This window comes from Ranitomeya variabilis, chromosome 1, assembly GCF_051348905.1.
Source record: "Ranitomeya variabilis isolate aRanVar5 chromosome 1, aRanVar5.hap1, whole genome shotgun sequence".
NCBI classification, from domain to species: Eukaryota; Metazoa; Chordata; class Amphibia; order Anura; family Dendrobatidae; genus Ranitomeya; species Ranitomeya variabilis.
This window is the reverse complement of record NC_135232.1, coordinates 406534597-406555684: the sequence shown is the minus strand read 5'-3', so window position 1 is coordinate 406555684 and position 21088 is coordinate 406534597.

Below are 21088 nucleotides of genomic sequence, written 5' to 3'. Positions count from 1 at the left end.
CTAGGGTAAACATCGGGTTACTAAGCGCAGGGCCGCGCTTAGTAACCCGATGTTTACCGTGGTTACCAGCGTAAAAGTAAAAAAAAACAAACAGTACATACTCACCATCTGATGTCCGTCAGGTCCCTTGCCGTCTGCTTCCTGCTCTGACTGAGATCCGACCGTACAGTGAGAGCAGAGCGCAGCGGCGATGTCACCGCTGTGATCTGCTCTCACTTTCCGGCCGGCAGACAGTCAGAGCGGGAAGCGGACGGCGAGGGACCTGACGGACATCAGATGGTGAGCATGTACGGTTTGTTTTTTTTACTTTTACGCTGGTAACCACGGTAAACATCGGGTTACTAAGCGTGGCCCTGCGCTTAGTTACCCGATGTTTACCCTGGTTACCAGCGAACGCATCGCTGGATCGCTGTCACACACAACGATCCAGCGATGACAGCGGGAGATCCAGCGACGAAAGAAAGTTTCAAACGATCTGCTACGACGTACGATTCTCAGCAGGGTCCCTGATCGCTGCTGCGTGTCAGACACTGCGAGATCGTAACGATATCGCTAGAACGTCACGAATCGTGCCGTCGTAGCGATAAAAATGCCACTGTGTGACGGTACCCTTACCTGCAATCAGTGTCAGTTATAGTTCCTGTCTCTGGCTTGAGCAGCTGACCAGTTATACCCTGATTTGTCCTCTGCCCGTTTATTTAGGTCCCGTTCCTGTGTTCCCCTGTAACTTTGCTCATTGTAGTACTTGCTCTCTGTGTTGTGACCTCTTGGTATTTTACTCGGCTTGTCCTCTGACCTGTTTGACTGTCTTGCATCTCTGGCATTCTTGCTCCCGATCGGCTCTGACTTGTTTGGCTTGTTTCCACTCTGTTGCTGACCTGGATTTTTCTGACTACTCTTTCACCACCTAGTGGTTTCTGCCTGCTGCTCTGTGATTTCACTGTGAGTGTTCCTGTTTTCCTTCACCCGCACCCCCTCCTGAAGGTAGTGTGCTACTGCACTGCAGCAGGCATTACACAATTCTTATTGGTTCGCTAAACATAGTCATCTGGGTAATTAAGATATAGTCTGGTTTCTTCACATTGCTCCCCCATCTTAATTAGCCAGACGTGATAGGCTTCCAGTTATCCTTCTCTACTTGTCGGGACAGTCCATCGGCATTTCCATGATCTTTGGCCCCTGACGGTAATTAAGATATAATCTGATTTCTTCACACTGGTTATCAAAAATAAAGGGGTCCCCACTCCAATTTTTTTATTATTTAAATAATTTTAAAAAATGGCATGGGCCCCCCCTTATTTTTGACAACCAGCCTCGCTAAAGTAGTATTCTCAGGCTGGTAAGGGGCTATGAATATTGCCCCCTCCAGCCTAAAAATAGCAGCCCACAGTTGCCCAGAAAAGGCGCATCTATTAGATTCACCAATCCTGGAGCTTTGCCTGACTCTTCCCACTTGCCCTGTAGTGATGGCAAGTGGGGCTCATATTTGTGGGGATGATGTCACCTCTGTATTGTCTGGTAATATCAAGTCCACGGCTTGGTAATGGAGAGGCATCTATAGGACACCTATCGATTACTAATCCTATAGTTGTATTGTAAACAAAGACACAGCAAGAGTAAAGTCCTGTATTTGAAATAAAACAAAACACACTATTTGTATTTAAAAATAACAAACACACTTTTACTCACCTAATGTCTAATTCCACCAAAGCCCTTGTCTTCTGTAATAAAGCAAAAATAAAAAATAACAATATCCCTCATCTGTCTGTCGTTCTGTCCCATGCCATAATCCATGTCTGGAGGATAAACAGTTTTCAACCTGGACATTGCCAAGATGCAACCATCCTGGCTGAGATCCCCTGTTGAATGAGTGCTGTGAGCGTAGCATCAGTGACAAGCGGTGACGTCATCAAGGTTACTGTCAGTCACTGAGTTTTGCGTTAATAAACGATCCAATGAACCGCGGTGACCTCAGTGAAGTCCCCACCAGCACAGTGAGAAAAAGTCTCACGGTGCAGAGGTTAGTCCACCGTAGCTCACTGGGAGAATTTCACTGTGGTGAGTTTGACAAACACCAGGTTTTCGGGGGGCCAAACCTGAACAGTAACACAGACTCCCTGGTGAAGTCTGTGTTCGGTGTCTGTGCCTGAACAGTAGGTGTTCGGTATGGATGTCGAACTATACTGTTCGGGTTCGCCCATCTCTACTACTGAACAAACACCGGCTCGTGTTGTCCAAAGACAACTGACAACTTCTGTTACTGGACCGGCTACGTGACTCCCTTTCTCTGGCAGCCACACAGCGGTACACCTTGTAGACAATTTTTTGAAATGTGGAGACTCCAAATTGGGTCTCTATCTGGTGGGTTGCCTGTAGCGGAAGGGTTGTCAGAGCCCCATTATACTATTTTGACTCTGAGGAAATTGATGCCACTTTAGTGGTGTGTGCCAATATTTTTTGAAATGTGGAGACTCCAAGTTGGGTCTCCATTTGGTGGGTTGCCTGTAATGGAAGGGAACTCAAAGCACCATTATACTATTTCTACTCTGGGGTAATTGGGGCCACTTTAGTGAAGTGTGCCAATAATTTTTTGAAATGAGTAGACTCCAAGTTGGGTCTCCATCTGGTGGGTTGCCTGTAGTGGAAAGAGTCTCAGAGCATCAGGCCTACACTTGTTACTCATCCACCTCTTACTGATTAATTTGTAAACTAGAAATGCTGGGCCAGGCCTTGTCCCATCCATCCATGCTGCACCATTATGAAATTTCTACTGTGGGTCAATTGATGCCACTTTTTCTGGTGTCTGCCACAAATTTTTGGAAATATTTTAACTTCAAGTTGGCTTTCCTTCATGTTTGTTGACTGAATTTGGCAGGCAACACACATGAATCTGTCTTGGCTGGCCAAGAACATGTCTCATGCATGGCCATGCCTTACTGCTGCACCATTATACAATTTCTATCATGGGTCAATTGATGACACTTTTCATGGTGTCTTACTCTAATTTTTGAAATTACACCTGTCGCTCATCCAGCTGTTATTGATCAATGTTTAACCCCTTAACGACCGCCGATACGCCTTTTAACGGCGGCCGCTAAGGGTACTTAAACCACAGCGCCGTTAATTAACGGCGCTGTGGAAAAAGTGAATAGCGCCCCCCAGAGTCGGATTTTCTCTGGGGTCTCGGTTACCGGGGGTAGCCAAGACCCCAGAGAACATGATTCGGGGGTTTTTTACCAACCCCCGAGTTGCGATTGCCGGTAATTAACCGTTTACCGGCGATCGCAAAAAAAAAACAAAAACGCGATTTCCCATTTAATTTCTCTGTCCTCCGATGTGATCGCACATCGGAGGACAGAGAAATGGGGTCCCCGGTCGCCCCCGATGCCCCCCCGATACTCACCTGTCTCCCCCGGTGCTCCTCGTGGTTCCCCATGGGCGCCGCCATCTTAAAAATGGCGGGCGCACGCGCAGTGCGCCCGCCGGCCGGCACCTGGGAGATCTTTGGGGTCTCGGCTGCTGGGGGTAGCCGAGACCCCAAAGAACATGATCGGGGTCGGTTTTTACCGACCCCTGTTTTGCGATCGCCGGTAATTAACTGTTTACCGGCGACCGCAAAAAAAAAAAAAAAAAAGTGATGTGTAATTCTCTGTCCTCTGATGTGATCGCACATCAGAGGACAGAGAAATAGGGGGATTCGGGGACCCTATCATACTTACCGGTGTCCCTGGGTCCTCCTGTGTCTTCTCCTGCCGGCCGGCTTCTTCCTATAGAAAGAAAATGGCGGGCGCATGCGCAGTGCGCCTGCTCTCTGCTGCCATCTGCCGGCCAGCAGGAGAGAAGAGTTGGGGCTAAAATTAGGGTTAGGGTTAGGGTTAGGGCTAGGGTTAGGGTTAGGGTTAGGGCTAGGGTTAGGGTTAGGGTGAGGGCTAGGGTTAGGGTTAGGGCTAGGGTTAGGGTTAGGGTTAGGGTTAGGGCTAGGGTTAGGGTTGGGGCTAAATTTAGGGTTAGGGTTGGAGCTAAATTTAGGGTTAGGGTTGGGGCTAAATTTAGGGTTAGGGCTGGGGCTAAATTTAGGGTTAGGGTTAGGGTTGGGGCTAAAGTTAGGGCTATAGTTAGAGTTGGGGCTAAAGTTAGGACTAGGGTTGCGGCTAAAGTTAGGGTTAGGGTTGGGATTAGGGTTTGGATTAGGGTTGGCATTAGGGTTACGTTTGGGATTACGGTTAGGTTTGGGATTAGGGTTAAGGGTAGGGTTGGGATTAGGGTTGTATTGGGATTAGGGTTAGGTTTGAGGTTAGGGTTGAGATTAGGATTAGGGGTGTGTTGGATTTAGGGTTCTGAATAGGGTTATGGTTGTTTTGAGGTTAGGGTTGCGATTATCCTTAGGGTTGTGATTAGGATTATGGATCGGGTTGGCATTAGGGTTAGGCCTCTTTCACACTTCAGTCTTTTGGCGTCAGTCTGAAACGGCCATTTTCATCAAATAGCGGATCCGCCATTTTTTTGGGCGGTTCCGCTATTTTCCCATAGACATGCATTAGCGACGGATTGTGGCGGATGGTCGTCCGTTCCATCCGCCATGTGACGGATCCGTCGAGATTTGGCGGACGTCATCTAGACATTGACGGCCATTGTAACGTTTTTTGTCTGCGCCGAAATGGCGGTTCGCGACGGATCCGTCGCGTTCATCATTCCATAGAATGGCCGCCTATGGGCGACGGATCCGTTGTTACCGTCATTTCGGCGGATCCGTCGCCCCAATCCGCTTTTTCAATTGCGCATGCTCCAAAAAGTAGATACTTTTCCCAGACAACCCCCAAGTAACGGATCCATCAAAAAAACGGATCCATTAATACCGTTTTCTCAACAATTGTGATGGATCCGTCACTATGTCGGAGCTGACTGATGCCAAACAACTGAAGTGTGAAAGAAGCCTTAGGGGTGTGTTGGGGTTAGGGTTAGATTTGGGGGGTTTCCACTGTTTAGGTACATCAGGGGGTCTCTAAATGCCACAGCCAATTTTGCGCTCAAAAAGTCAAATGGTGCTCCCTCCCTTCCGAGCTCTGCCGTGCACCCAAACAGTGGTTTACCCCCACATATGGGGCATCAGCGTACTCGGGATAAATTGGACAACAACTTTTGGGGTCCAATTTCTCCTGTTACCCTTGTGAAAATAAAAACTTGGGGGCTAAAAAAAATTTTTTGTGGAAAAAAAAAATATTTTTTATTTTCACAACTCTGCATTATAAACGTCTGTGAAGCACTAGGGCATTCAAAGTTCTCACCACACATCTAGATAAGTTCCTTGGGGGCTCTAGTTTCCAAAATGGGGTCACTTGTGGGGGGTTTCTACTGTTTAGGTACATCAGGGTCTCTGCAAACGCAACATAATGCCCGCAGACCATTCTATCAAAGTCCGCATTCCAAAATGGGGTTCCTTCCCTTCCGAGCTCTACCATGCGCTCAAACAGTGGTCCCCACCACACATGGGGTATCAGTGTACTCAGCACAAATTGGACAACAACCTTTGGGGTCCAATTTCTCTTACCCTTGTCAAAATAAAAATTTGGGGGCTCAAAAATCTTTTTTGTGGAAAAAAAATTTTATTTTTATTTTCACGACTCTGCATTATAAACTTCTGCGAAGCACTTGGGCATTCAAAGTTCTCACCACACATCTAGATAAGTTCCCTGGGGGGTCCAGTTTCCAAAATGGGGTCACTTGTGGGGGGTTTCTACTGTTTAGGCACATCAGGGGCTCTGCAAATGCAACATAACGCCCGCAGACCATTCTATCAAAGTCTGCATTCCAAAACGGCGCTCCTTCCCTTCCGAGCTCTGCCGTGCACCCAAACAGTGGTCCCCCCCCACACATGGGGTATCAGCGTACTCAGGACAAATTGGCCAACAACTCTTGGGGTCTAATTTCTCTTGTTCCCTTGTGAAAATAAAAACTTGGGGGCTAAAAAATCTTTTTTGTGGAAAAAAATATATTTTTTATTTTCACGACTCTGCATTATAAACTTCTGTGAAGCAGATGGGCATTCAAAGTTCTCACCACACATCTAGATAAGTTCCTTGGGGGGTCTAGTTTCCAAAATGGGGTCACTTGTGGGGGGTTTCTACTGTTTAGGTACATCAAGGGCTCTGCAAATGCAACATAACGCCCGCAGACCATTCTATCAAAGTCTGCATTCCAAAACGGCGCTCCTTCCCTTCCGAGCTCTGCCATGCGCCCAAACAGTGGTTTACCCCAACATATGGGGTATCAGCCTACTCAGCATAAATTGCACAATAAATTTTGGGGTCCAATTTCTCCTGTTACCCTTGAGAAAATAAAAAATTGCAGGCTAAAAAATCATTTTTGAGGAAAAAAAAAGGATTTTTTATTTTCACGGCTCTACTTTATAAATTTCTGTGAAGAACTTGGGGGTTTAAAGTGCTCACCGCACATATAGATAAGTTCATTAAGTGGTCTAGTTTCCAAAATGGGGTCACTTGTGGGGGGTTTCTACTGTTTAGGCACATCAGGGGCTCTCCAAACGCGACATGGTGTCCGATCTCAATTCCAGCCAATTCTACATTGAAAAAGTAAAACGGCACTCCTTCTCTTCCAAGCTCTGCGGTGCGCCCAAACAGTGGTTTACCCCCACATATGGGGTATCGATGTACTCAGGAGAAATTGCACAACAACTTTTGTGGTCTAATTTCTCCTGTTACCCTTGTGAAAATAAATATTTTGGGGCAAAAAGATCATTTTTGTAGAAAAAATGCGATTTTTTATTTTCACGGCTCTACGTTATAAACTTCTGAGAAGCACCTGGGGGTTTAAAGTGCTCACCACACATCTAGTTAAGTTCCTTAAGGGGTCTAGTTTCCAAAATGGGGTCACTTGTGGGGGGCTTCTACTGTTTAGGCACATCAGGGGCTCTCCAAATGCGACATGGCGTCCAATCTCAATTCCAGCCAATTCTACATTGAAAAAGTAAAACGGCACTCATTCTCTTCCAAGCTCTGCGGTGCGCCCAAACAGTGGTTTACCCCCACATATGGGGTATCAACATACTCAGGATAAATTGCACAACAACTTTTGTGGTCTAATTTCTCCTGTTACCCTTGTGAAAATAAGAATTTGTGGGCGAAAAGATCATTTTTGTGTAAACAAATGCGATTTTTTATTTTCACGGCTCTACTTTATAAACTTCTGTGAAGCACTTGGGGGCTCAAAGTGCTCACCACACATCTAGTTAAGTTCCTTAAGGGGTCTAGTTTCCAAAATGGGGTCACTTGTGGGGGTTTCCACTGTTTAGGAACATCAGGGGCTCTCTAAACGTGACATGGCATCCGATCTCAATTCCAGCCAATTCTGCATTGAAAAAGTCAAATGGCGCTCCTTCTCTTCCAAGCTCTGCGGTGCGCCCAAACAGTGGTTTACCCCCACATATGGGGTATCGGCGTATTCAGGAGAAATTGCACAACAACATTTATGGTTAATTTTCTGTTTTTACACTTGTGAAAATAAAAAAAAATGGTTCTGAAGCAAAATGTTTGCAAAAAAAAGTTAAATGTTCATTTTTGCCTTCCACATTGTTTCAGTTCCTGTGAAGCACGTAAAGGGTTAATAAACTTCTTGAATGTGGTTTTGAGCACCTTGAGGGGTGCAGTTTTTAGAATGGTGTCACACTTGGTTATTTTCTATCATATTGACCCCTCAAAATGACTTCAAATGTGATGTGGTCCCTAAAAAAAAAATGGTGTTGTAAAAATGAGAAATTGCTGGTCAACTTTTAACCCTTATAACTCCTTAACAAAAAAAAATTTTGGTTCCAAAATTGTGCTGATGTAAAGTAGACATGTGGGAAATGTTATTTATTAACTATTTTTTGTGACATATCTCTCTGATTTAAGGGCATAAAAATCCAAATTTTGAAAATTGCTAAATTTAATTTTTTTTTGCCATATTTCCATTTTTTTCATAAATAATCGCAAGTAATATCGAAGAAATGTTATCACTAACATGAAGTACAATATGTCACGAAAAAACAAACTCAGAATCAGCAGGATCCGTTGAAGCATTCCAGAGTTATAACCTCATAAAGTGACAGTGGTCAGAATTGTAAAAATTGGCCTGGTCATTAAGTACCAAATTGGCTCTGTCACTAAGGGGTTAAGCTAGAAATGCTGTTCCAAGCCCAGCCCCAGGCCCTGTCCCATGCAAACATGCTAGGCAATTATACGCTTTGTACTATGGGTCAATTGATGCCACTACCTGGTGTCTGCCCCTAATTTGAGCTATTTTGGCAGTTTTTGGACCCCCTGAAGGTGTTGTCTATGCGTTTGGTTTTGCATCCCATTGAATTCAATGGGGTTTGGGAAGTTCGCCAATCCCAGCTGAATCAAATGTTAAAAGGTTCACCAATCTCTATTTGCCTGTTTAAGCAAATTTTCAGGGAAATTTGATTTGTGGAGAAGTTATTCTCTGAAAATGTAATGTACCATATTATGCTCTGTAGTCTCTTCACCTTACAGATTTCCTCTTCTGCCCCTCCACTTTTCACCATCACCTGTCCGGTCCTTGCTGCATCTTCAGATTGCCACAGCTCACGTTGAAATCCCCTCTTTTGAGATCTAAGTTTCCCAAACTGGGCCAGGACTTCTGGCTTTGATGAGGCCTGGGAGGAATCTGAGCATGCGCACGCAAGGTCACAGCGCAGAATCATCTGAAGGTTTTTGAGCACGAGCTGCAGTGATTTGAAGATATAGCGAGGACCGTAGATGTAACAGTGAGGAGCGAATGCCCTAAGAGGTAAATAGTAAGGTGAGTTTAAACATTTTTTTTACGTTTTTACATTTTGATAGCCTTTTACAGTTCACAAAAATGGTGGTCAGCAGTTGCAAGTTTGTTGAATCCAAGTGCAAACGAATTACAAAAAAATCTGCATTTTGTAAAATTTTTAAGTGAAAATCATTTCCACTCAAATGTATTTGCTTATCTCTAATGAACAGTTATTTTAAAAGGGTATATAATCAATTATACCAAGGGGGAAAGAGATAACTTACTCCTTTATATGCAGCTCAAACAACAACAATTATAATTAGAAAAAAAAATGGGCAAAATATTGAACCTATGTGGACTTCAATGACTAATGGAGGTTTTTTATTATTTAAATGCTTTGGCAATCTTTCAGTTTGTGTTTGTGTCAAGCTATCCGATATACGTGGTTTAGGTATTATAGTATACGAGTAACTACTGCTATGCCATATCTATTAATATTTTATTTTTATCCTTTTCTTTATATTTATTAAATGTGTTTTTTAAAATGCTCCCTTTGTAAAATCTATATGAAACTCCTATGCATCTGTAATTTGCCCAAACTATCTAATTAAGCAATTTAAATTGAATATGCTAATGCACAATAGAAAAAAAAGTATAATTACAAAGGGACTTCAAGAGGATAATTACAAATGGGAAATGGTGAATCAAATGCAATTCCTATTTTCTTTAATTACTATATCCCGCCTTTTCATAGAAAGAGATAAAGACTTTATTTAAACATTGCACATCAGCTCTGTCAATTTATGAATTGCTCACAAAAGATTGATTTCAAAGATTTGTTCATTATTGACAAAGTAATCAGATTCCCTACACTGGATATCCAGTAATTTATTGTTAATTTTATGATAATCAGTAAATGCATTGTACATCAAAAGTATATATTACATTAATAATTGACCAAATACTGTATTTTTTTGATTATAATATGCACTTTTTTTTCACAAATTTTGGGAAAAAGAGGGTGCGCCTTATAATCCAAATGTAGCTTACTAACTGTGGTGGAGCGGGGTCCCATGGTCGCTTCTGCAGGAAGCTTCTGGTGGTGGCAGCAGGAGTGGGGTAATGCTGCGGGCCCCTGGCTAGTAGGAGGTGGTATTCAGCTGTGCAGGAGCTCCGCTGACATTTTGTGAAAGGCCGGAGGCCCCACACTTTCCATGTTTTCAAATGTGGTAAACTCTGGGAAAATGGCTGCTGAAGGCAACACATGCACAGATTCAGATCTCGGCACAGAGATCTCGCTTCCAAGATCTCAACTGCACATGCACCGCCTTCGGCGGCCATTTTTGGAAGTCCACCGCATTAAAAAGCATGGAAGGTGCGTGGGCCTCTGGGACTTCACAAAATGTCGGCGAAGCCCCCACACCACCGATCACCACATCTTACCAGTCTGGGGACAGCAGCATCGCCCCACTCCTATCTCCGCTGATCATCACCTCCTACAAGCCTGGGGCCCGCAGCATCTCCTCCTCTGCCTCCATCAGCTTCCTGTAGCAGTGACCATTCCACCTGGGACCGAGCTCGCTCCCCTACCACAGCCCCCCAGGTAATCTACCATAAAAACGGATTATAAGACCACAATTTTATTTTAAATAATGTCCTATTTTCCTCCAAAAAAAACAGATACTCTAGTGATATCCAAGTATCACCGAGCTTGTTGGCTCATCCCTAATTTTAAGTGATATCTGTCTAAAGCAAATAATTCTGATATGTACACATCAGCTGTAAACCATAAAATGATGATAAAATGATAATAATTACAATAAAAATAATTTGTACCATTTTATTCAGCTTAAAAAAAATCAAAACCTTAATTTGTTTTAAAAGGCGTGGCAAAAAGTGCCCTATTTTTACATATTGTTATGGAATTTCTGGACGGTTGGCAACCTTGGTTCTCGTGGAAATGTGACACGTATAGTATAACTTAAAGAAGACCTGTCACTTGGTCAAAAGTGGCCAGTTTTTGCTCTTATTTTACACCCACTGCTCTCTTGAGTATTATAATTGTTTATTTTTAAAATCCAACATACCCTTCCAGAGATAGGGAGCCTTTTTATTTAGTGCTAATTTTTACAGTCTACCAAAAGGACGTGTCACACAAGATTATCTGGGGGAAGTGTCTTTAGGTTGTTCTGTACTTTTACCCTTGGAACACCACTCTTTGGACCATAAAAATAACACTAAATAAAAAGGTCCATATCTATGGGGGGGGTAAAAAAGTAAAAAAAGGATAATCAGGGAATAAAAATAAATGAAAAACGTTAGCACTTTTGAACGGTGACAGGTTTCCTTTAAGGTCTGTTATATGAAGAAATATATAGAATCTTTATCTGGTGTAGTTCGGCTTTTACTTGAGTGAATAAAGGCTGGTAACTTTGGGAGTATATTATAGTAGCGTCAATGACCTTCACCCTGACATAGGTAGTTTTGTGAGTTTTTTGCATGTAGTGGGTCAAGCAGCTGTGTAGCTCTTGAGCCACCTGAGTGGGCAGGCTTTTGCTCAATATCTATGATAGGTAACTTTGAAAGAAAGTCTATTATATTTGGCATCACTTTCCGTAGGACATGAAGACAGAGATTAAATTAAAGCAATTAACTTACAGGTGAAGGGAACAAAGTGGCAACAGGTCCTTTCATGAAAAGCCCATCTACCCTAGTAAATGCCTTCTTGGCATCAGTGCTGAGAAAGACTTACAGATAATGTTGAAGTACTCACTCAGGGAGATAGCTGTCTTCTGATAGTGGCCGCCACAAGAGAACTACACATCTGACTCCTACTGATTTCAGCAGGAGGCAGATGTGCAGTACCAAGCCTCGGTCACTACTAGAAGATAGCTCCGTACGCGAGTACGTCCGACAAACGGCTGCCGCCGTCGACACCAAAAACAGCTGATCGGCGGGGGTACCGGGTGTCTACACCCAAACAATCCAACAGTGATAACCTAGCCTAAGGATAGCTCATCAATCAAAAACTAGTGGACACTTTCATCTAACAAGGGAAATCACGTTACATTATTAAGTATTTAGAAAAGGACATTTATCTCATAACATAATAGTCATTTTTTTTGCATAGGCACACTAAATTGCCACTTCAAACTATTGACATATATAATATGAAAATCAAAAAAATCAACTGAATGTTCATATATGTGTGAAATTACACTTATCACAGTACTACATATACTTTTATATGTATAATACACGAGTTAAGATAGCAATGTAGAACAATGGTTATTTGTCCCTTTGTTCTATATTTTTGTCCAAATCTCACTGTATAACCACCTATAAGCAATCAGACATTTATTTGGACATATCAAATGGACTTATGCCCATTACATCTATTTTGACTACAGTAATTATCTTTCACATATGCCCTAGGTGTGTTTTCTATGGACGGAAGAGCTATTTAAATAGCTGCGTAGAACCAACATGAGTATGTAAGGACTAAGAACGGATGCTGCCATTGAAGCACATTAGTCTTTTTTCTTTTCTTTTGGTATCACACTACTATAGATTTTAAATAAGATGCAATAAATATACTTTTATTCTGGATGAATGCAGACAATGTATTTTCTTACTAATATTAAATCATTTTTGCAGAAAAGTTAATGCCATCTTCACAGCTTTAGAGCAAAAGATAGCAAGTTGGTATTGTAAGTTTTTGGGGGTGAGGAGAGAAGTGAGCAATAAGAGGAAAAAGAAGTTGATCAAATATCATTCCTAATCATGAACAACTTATTCTGCTTCAGAAACTGTAACATTGCTATTTAATATTTTACACCATAAACAATTTGGAGCCAATAACATAGGTCGACTTCATTTGCTTGAGGGCTTGAGACAAAAAAAAGACTGCAGGCTCAGGTTCAGTGAGTGTGTGGAAATGAATGCATAATGCGTGAGTGAAAATTCCTCACTTAAGATAGGATATTTGCTTTTCAGAAAACCAAGGAATAAAGGGCACAATCATGCAATAGTGCAGCATGGATAAAGTACTTGATAGGTCACTTTAGGTCAAGTTTTCCAATATCCCAACTTCTTATCACTCGGTAACCTTGTCGGAGTCCCGCAAGGTTCAGTTCTAGGGCCCCTGCTCTTCTCCATCTACACCTTTGGCCTGGGACAGCTCATAGAATCTCCCGGTTTTCAGTATCATCTCTATGCTGACGAGACACAGATTTACATCTCTGAACTAGATATCATCACTAGTGTTGAGCATTCCGATACCGCAAGTATCGGGTATCGGCCGATACTTGCGGTATCGGAATTCCGATACCGGGATTCCGATACTTGCCGCGTATCGGATACCGGAATCGGAAGTTCTAAGATTCAAAAAGCAGAAATTCAGCCAATGAGATTGATTCCAAGTGTGGGCACATCCTGTTTAGCATGGAGGGCATGAAACTACTGGCAAGGCTGTGATTGGCTGGTGTAATGATGTCATGATGCAGTTTAAAAGTCGCTGGCGCCATTTTGCGATCACTCTGCTGTGAATTCAGTTAGTGACAGGACGCTGTTTGCTGACTGAGGGACAGTTTAGAGATAGCGATTTGCTTCTTTGTGCTTTCCAAAGGCTAATTTAGCAACCGCTGTGTTCACCTACTATTCACCTTGCTTTTGCCTTGTAGCGCTGTTTTCACAGCGATCTGCAGGGTCTGTGTGTGTGTGTGTGTGAGTGCAGCCCAGTCTCCAGTCTGAGTGCAGCCACATAGGCCATCCATAGTTGGTTGTATTCAGTTCAGGGAGGGTGGTTCATTGCCTCATACTGTTCCTTTTTTTTTTTTTTTCCCAAGTAGTGTAGTCTGCTGCTAATTTATTCAAAAAAATCCTATTAGTGTCTTTCCACCCGTCTCCAGCTAATTTGTGGAAAAACACTACATAGGATAAAGTAGAGGAGGGTTTTTGGGCCTTGCAGCGCCGTTTACGGCTGTCTGCACGGTCTCCGTGTGACTGCAGCTCGCCCTGTAATCTGTGAGCAGCTATAGCCTGGTTGTCTCCAGCTCAGGGTTTTTCACTGCGTCATACCGCCAAATCAATTTTCTTTTTTTTCAAAGTAGTGTAGTCTGCTGCTAATTTATTTTAAAAAATCCTATTAGTGTCTTTCCACCCGTCTCCAGCTAATTTGTGGAAAAACACTACATAGGATAAAGTAGAGGAGGGTTTTTGGGCCTTGCAGCGCCGTTTACGGCTGTCTGCACGGTCTCCGTGTGACTGCAGCTCGCCCTGTAATCTGTGAGCAGCTGTAGCCTGGTTGTCTCCAGCTCAGGGTTTTTCACTGCGTCATACCGCCAAATCAATTTTCTTTTTTTTCAAAGTAGTGTAGTCTGCTGCTAATTAATTTAAAAAAATCCTATTAGTGTCTTTCCACCCGTCTCCAGCTAATTTGTGGAAAAACACTACATAGGATAAAGTAGAGGAGGGTTTTTGGGCCTTGCAGCGCCGTTTACGGCTGTCTGCACGGTCTCCGTGTGACTGCAGCTCGCCCTGTAATCTGTGAGCAGCTGTAGCCTGGTTGTCTCCAGCTCAGGGTTTTTCACTGCGTCATACCGCCAAATCAATTTTCTTTTTTTTCAAAGTAGTGTAGTCTGCTGCTAATTAATTTAAAAAAATCCTATTAGTGTCTTTCCACCCGTCTCCAGCTAATTTGTGGAAAAACACTACATAGGATAAAGTAGAGGAGGGTTTTTGGGCCTTGCAGCGCCGTTTACGGCTGTCTGCACGGTCTCCGTGTGACTGCAGCTCGCCCTGTAATCTGTGAGCAGCTATAGCCTGGTTGTCTCCAGCTCAGGGTTTTTCACTGCGTCATACTGCCAAATCAATTTTCTTTTTCTTCAAAGTAGTGTAGTCTGCTGCTAATTAATTTAAAAACATCCTATTAGTGTCTTTCCACCCGTCTCCAGCTAATTTGTGGAAAAACACTACATAGGATAAAGTAGAGGAGGGTTTTTGGGCCTTGCAGCGCCGTTTACGGCTGTCTGCACGGTCTCCGTGTGACTGCAGCTCGCCCTGTAATCTGTGAGCAGCTATAGCCTGGTTGTCTCCAGCTCAGGGTTTTTCACTGCGTCATACCGCCAAATCAATTTTCTTTTTTTTCCAAATAGTGTAGTCTGCTGCTAATTTATTCAAAAAAATCCTATTAGTGTCTTTCCACCCGTCTCCAGCTAATTTGTGGAAAAACACTACATAGGATAAAGTAGAGGAGGGTTTTTGGGCCTTGTAGCGCCGTTTACGTCTGTCTGCACGGTCTCCGTGTGACTGCAGCTCTATCTGTTGTCAGTTCAGCCCCCAAAAAATAAATAAATAATAAAGTTCACCAAACACACCAGTTACACCACTTTACATTTCTGTAGGCCACATTAGCTCATATTAAAGTCTAGTCCACACTTTAGATAATTAGTGCTTCTTATACCTGTTAGGAGGAGTTGCTCAGGAATAAGCACACAAATCCGTTAGTACTTTTCTGCTTATCTTTATCAGTCAACCAAGATGAAGAAGGCAGTGAGTAAGGCACGGGGGCGTGGGAGCCGTCGCGGAGCAGGGAGGGGACGTGGGGATTCTGTGCCTGCTGCGGGCACCGGTGACTCATCAGCACCCACTTTCACCAGGCAACAGTCGTTCATGCGAAGCTTTGTGTCCGAGCGCCGTACACCGCTGCTGCGTGAAGAACAAATTGAAGCTGTTGTCGGATGGATGGCAGCTAATGCATCAACTTCCATTAGTGCCACATCCTCTCAGACACAGAGCACTGGAGAGCAGCCATCTGTCTCTTCACCACCTGCCAAATTGCCCAGGCAGACAGAGAGCCCAGGACAGGAGCCGTCTCTACTTCTGTTCTCTGAATCTCTTGGCTTGGAAACAGGGGGCCAGCCAAGCAGCATTGGAGAAATGGAAGAAGAGGCAGGGTGCAGTGATGCCCAACAGCTTTTTCTGTCTTCCTCTGAAGAGGCGGGTGGGCCAGTGGCTCCGGTCACCACATCGCAGGCCGCATCAGCTGATGATGACACTCAGGTGCCACTTACTGGTGCGTGCTCTGCTGCTGAGACTACCCAGGAGGAGCAGTTGGGGGCAGAGGGTAGTGTAGATGATGAGGTCCTCGACCCATCTTGGCGTGAGGGACAGGAAGGTGGTGGGAGCAGCTCTGAGGAAGAGATTCCCCGTACGGCCCAAAGAGGGAGAGGGAGGGGGAAGACTGCGGATCCTGCAGCCTCCGCTTTGGCACCCGTTAGGAGCATGTCTCTTCCAAAAGCCAAAAAGGGCGCTCCCAAGACTTGCAGTGCCTGGTCCTTTTTTGACACAGTTGCAGATGACATTTGCTATGCCAGATGCAACGTGTGTCATCAAAAAGTCAAAAGAGGGAAAAATGTCAGCAACCTCAATACCTCCAACATGTGGAAACATGTGCGCAACAGGCACCCGGCGGAGTTAGAAAAACACACTGAAGAGGTAGGCCAACCAACAGCGGCAGCTACCACCTCTTCAGCTCGTGTTGCCTCTTCCTCTACCTCACACGCAGCTGGTTCGGCGTCCTCCCAGGATCGCCGTGGAAGAACCTCTGCCCCTGTTGTCCAGAGACCCGCTGTAATTCCACCCGCAGCGCCCCTTTCCCAGTCATCCACACACTCCCAGCCCAGTCTACAGCCATCGGTAGTACAGGCATGGGAGAAAAGGCGGCCTTTCTCGTCAAACCACCCACGAGCACAGGCTCTGACTGCAGGCATTGCCAAACTTCTGTCACTGGAAATGCTGTCATTCAGGCTGGTGGAGACTGACAGCTTCCGTGACTTGATGTCATTGGCAGTCCCACAGTACAATGTGCCCAGCCGCTTTTACTTCAGCAGGCAAGCCGTCCCTGCCCTGCAGAAGCATGTGGAGGGACACATAAAACACGCGCTACTGAACGCCGTCAGTAGCAAGGTCCACCTCACCACCGATGCGTGGACCAGTCAACATGGACAGGGGCGATACCTTTCCCTCACTGCCCATTGGGTTAATGTCGTTGAGCCGGGTACAGACCGTGCGAGTGGCGCAGGACGTGTCCTGCCCACTCCAAGGATTGCAGGAATCCATTCTGTACGCATTGACTCCTCCTCTTACACCAGTTCCTCAGAATCATCGCTGCAGGAGCCGTCACAGTCCACCTCCACATGGACCCGTGATGAACGTGTACCTGTTACGACCGACATGAGCACAGCCGTGGCCAAACGTCAACAGGCCGTCTTGAAATTAATTTTCTTGGGGAATCGTAGCCACACAGCGCAGGAGCTCTGGAATGCCATCAAGCAGGAGAGCGATGTGTGGTTTGTGCCAGCGAATCTCCAGCCAGGCATGGTAGTGTGTGATAATGGCCGAAATCTGGTGGCAGCTCTGGGCCTCGGCAACCTCACTCACATCCCATGTCTGGCACATGTGCTCAATTTGGTCGTGCAGAGCTTTTTGAGGGACTATCCGGATCTTGATGCACTGCTGCACAAGGTCCGCCTAGAGTGTGCTCACTTGCGGCGTTCCAGCACGGCAAAAGCGCGCATTGCGGCTCTGCAGCGCCGACACCGCCTGCCGGAACATCGCATCATATGTGACCTACCTACCAGGTGGAATTCCACGTTACATATGTTGGAGCGGTTGTGTGAGCAGCAGCAAGCTGTAATGGAGTACCAGCTGCTTCAGGCGCAAAAAAGTCGCAGTCAGCGCCGTACAGACTTCACAACCACAGAGTGGGCCACTATGAATGACGTCTGCCAGGTTTTGCGTCCCTTTGATTATTCCACGCGGATGGCGAGTGCAGATGATGCACTAGTCAGCATGACTGTCCCCCTTATCTGCCTGCTTGAAAAATCACTGCAAGCGCTAAGGGATGATGTTGTGGAAGAGGTGGAGGATGAGGATTCACCATTTCCATCATCTTCTGGACAGTCAGCGCCACGTGGTTCCTCACAAACGCGTAGGCAGGGGACCGTTTGTGAGGAGGATGAGGAGGAGTCAATGGAGGAGGAAGACATCCGTCCAGAGGAGGGAGTTACACAATTGTCCAGTACTCAGTGTGTACAGCGAGGGTGGGGTGATGACGAGCGGGCAGAGATCACGCCTCCAGCAGGGGACAGCGTTTCTTGGGCAGTTGGCAGTCTGCAGCACATGGTGGATTACATGCTGCAGTGCCTGAGAAATGACCGCCGCATCGCCCACATTCTCAACATGTCTGATTATTGGGTGTTCACCCTCCTCGATCCTCGCTACCGGGACAACGTAGAAAGCCTCATCACACCGTTGAACCGGGAGCGAAAAATGCGGGAGTACCAAGACACACTGGTCAATTCCATCATCTTCTCCATTCCAACTGAGAGAAGTGCTGCTAGTGCATTCCAAAGCAGCTCAGTGCGTCCAGGCCGTGGTGGAGGCTCTGCACAAAGAGGGAGCAGAAGCAGTGCCTCTGCCCAAGGCAAGACCAGTATGGCCGAACTGTGGCACAGTTTTCTGTGCCCGCCACAAAAGTCTACACCATCACAGACGGCTCCAGTCAGCAGGAGGCAACGGTTCCGTCAGATGGTGACAGACTACATGTCTTGCCCTCTTGCTGTACTCCCAGACGGCTCTTCCCCTTTCAAGTTTTGGGTCTCAAAGCTGGATACATGGCCAGAGCTAAGCCAGTATGCATTGGAGGTGCTGTCTTGCCCTGCGGCCAGTGTATTATCGGAACGTGTCTTTAGTGCTGCAGGTGGTGTACTAACTGACCGTCGCATGCGACTATCCTCCGATAACGTTGACCGGCTTACTTTCCTGAAAATGAACAAGGCCTGGATCTCGCCGGAATTTGCCACTCCTCCTCCTGATTGAATAATTAGGTCACTGTATACGTTATCCAGGTCTCCTGTTGTGTTCATCTTTCTACCACCTGAACTTAAATTCCTGGGCTCCAACACCGCCAGTTGAGGCTCAGACGTGCCGTCTGCACAGTCAAAACATACGACCCAGTGTTATTGGGTTTCAGTAACGTCAGCTGATCCCCAGCTGTGTAGCCGGCAATGTGTCATGCGACCGCCACGCTGACACAACAACTGAAATGTAAGGGAATCTGTCCCCCCCCCCCCAAGGCGTTTGTTACTGAAAGAGCCACCTTGTGCAGCAGTAATGCTGCCCAAGGAAAAGGTAGCTATTTTTGTTTAGCTCCTTGCACACGCAGAACTTAACACTTATAAAATGTGTCCACTGATACCGTAAAACCGTCCCGGAGGTGGGACTTTCCTTCGTAATGTGACGCAGCCCAGCCGTCATTCCTACCCCCCCGGCGCCGCGCACCGGCTCCTCAGCGTTGTTTTATTCCGTCCCGGAGCCTGCGCTGTTATGTTATCCCGTGGCCAGGCACACTTAGCGCTGCCCGTCTTCTGGCATCATTTGGTGTCTGGATGGCTGCGCCTGTGCGGCCGCGCTGGCAGAGAGCCCGCCTCGCAGTGTCTTCTGATTTAATCCCACTGGGGGCCTGGGATCCATGGACATGCGCAGTGCATATCTGAACCTCCACCTCTCACTCATTTCCCTATGGCTTCTTCAGACTGTTCGGTGTCAGCTGGTCCCTAACAGCATGCCACGGCCGTGACACCGCACAGTCTGAAGAAGCCATAGGGAGATGAGTGAGAGGTGGAGGTTCAGATATGCACTGCGCATGTCCATGGATCCCAGGCCCCCAGTGGGATTAAATCAGAAGACACTGCGAGGCGGGCTCTCTGCCAGCGCGGCCGCACAGGCGCAGCCATCCAGACACCAAATGATGCCAGAAGACGGGCAGCGCTAAGTGTGCCTGGCCACGGGATAACATAACAGCGCAGGCTCCTTGACGGAATAAAACAACGCTGAGAAGCCGGTGCGCGGCGCCGGGGGGGTAGGAATGACGGCTGGGCTGCGTCACATTACGAAGGAAAGTCCCACCTCCGGGACGGTTTTACGGTTGCAGGGGACACATTTTATAAGTGTTTAGTTCTGTGTTTGCAAGGAGCATGATGAAAAGAGCCACCTTTTCCTTTTGCATCTTTTGTGCTGCACAAGCTGGCTCTTTCAGCTACAAACGCCTTGGGGGGGGGGTTAAAGGTTCCCTTTCGACTTTCTCAGGCTTCGGCCTACATTGTGTTCCTCTGCTTTTCCACCTGTCCCTGGGCTCCAACACCGCCAGTTGCCGTCCAGAAGTGCTGTACGCACAGTCAACAGTCCCTCCTCTGTTATTGGGGTTCAGTAACGTCAGCTGTTCCCCTGCTGTGTGTGTGGCAATCCCTCCTACCTCCTCCAACCTCCTCCTCCTCCACCTGTCCCTGGACTCCAACACCGCCAGTTGCCGTCCAGAAGTGCTGTACGCACAGTCAACAGTCCCTCCTCTGTTATTGGGGTTCAGTAACGTCAGCTGTTCCCCTGCTGTGTGTGTGGCAATCCCTCCTACCTCCTCCAACCTCCTCCTCCTCCACCTGTCCCTGGACTCCAACACCGCCAGTTGCCGTCCAGAAGTGCTGTACGCACAGTCAACAGTCCCTCCTCTGTTATTGGGGTTCAGTAACGTCAGCTGTTCCCCTGCTGTGTGTGTGGCAATCCCTCCTACCTCCTCCAACCTCCTCCTCCTCCACCTGTCCCTGGACTCCAACACCGCCAGTTGCCGTCCAGAAGTGCTGTACGCACAGTCAACAGTCCCTCCTCTGTTATTGGGGTTCAGTAACGTCAGCTGTTCCCCTGCTGTGTGTGTGGCAATCCCTCCTACCTCCTCCAACCTCCTCCTCCTCCACCTGTCCCTGGGCTCCAACACCGCCAGTTGCCGTCCAGAAGTGCTGTACGCACAGTCAACAGTCGCTCCTCTGTTATTGGGGTTCAGTAACGTCAGCTGTTCCCCTGCTGTGTGTGTGGCAATCCCTCCTACCTCCTCCAACCTCCTCCTCCTCCACCTGTCCCTGGGCTCCAACACCGCCAGTTGCCGTCCAGAAGTGCTGTACGCACAGTCAACAGTCCCTCCTCTGTTATTGGGGTTCAGTAACGTCAGCTGTTCCCCTGCTGTGTGTGTGGCAATCCCTCCTACCTCCTCCAACCTCCTCCTCCTCCACCTGTCCCTGGGCTCCAACACCGCCAGTTGCCGTCCAGAAGTGCTGTACGCACAGTCAACAGTCCCTCCTCTGTTATTGGGGTTCAGTAACGTCAGCTGTTCCCCTGCTGTGTGTGTGGCAATCCCTCCTACCTCCTCCAACCTCCTCCTCCTCCACCCGTCCCTGGGCTCCAACACCGCCAGTTGCCGTCC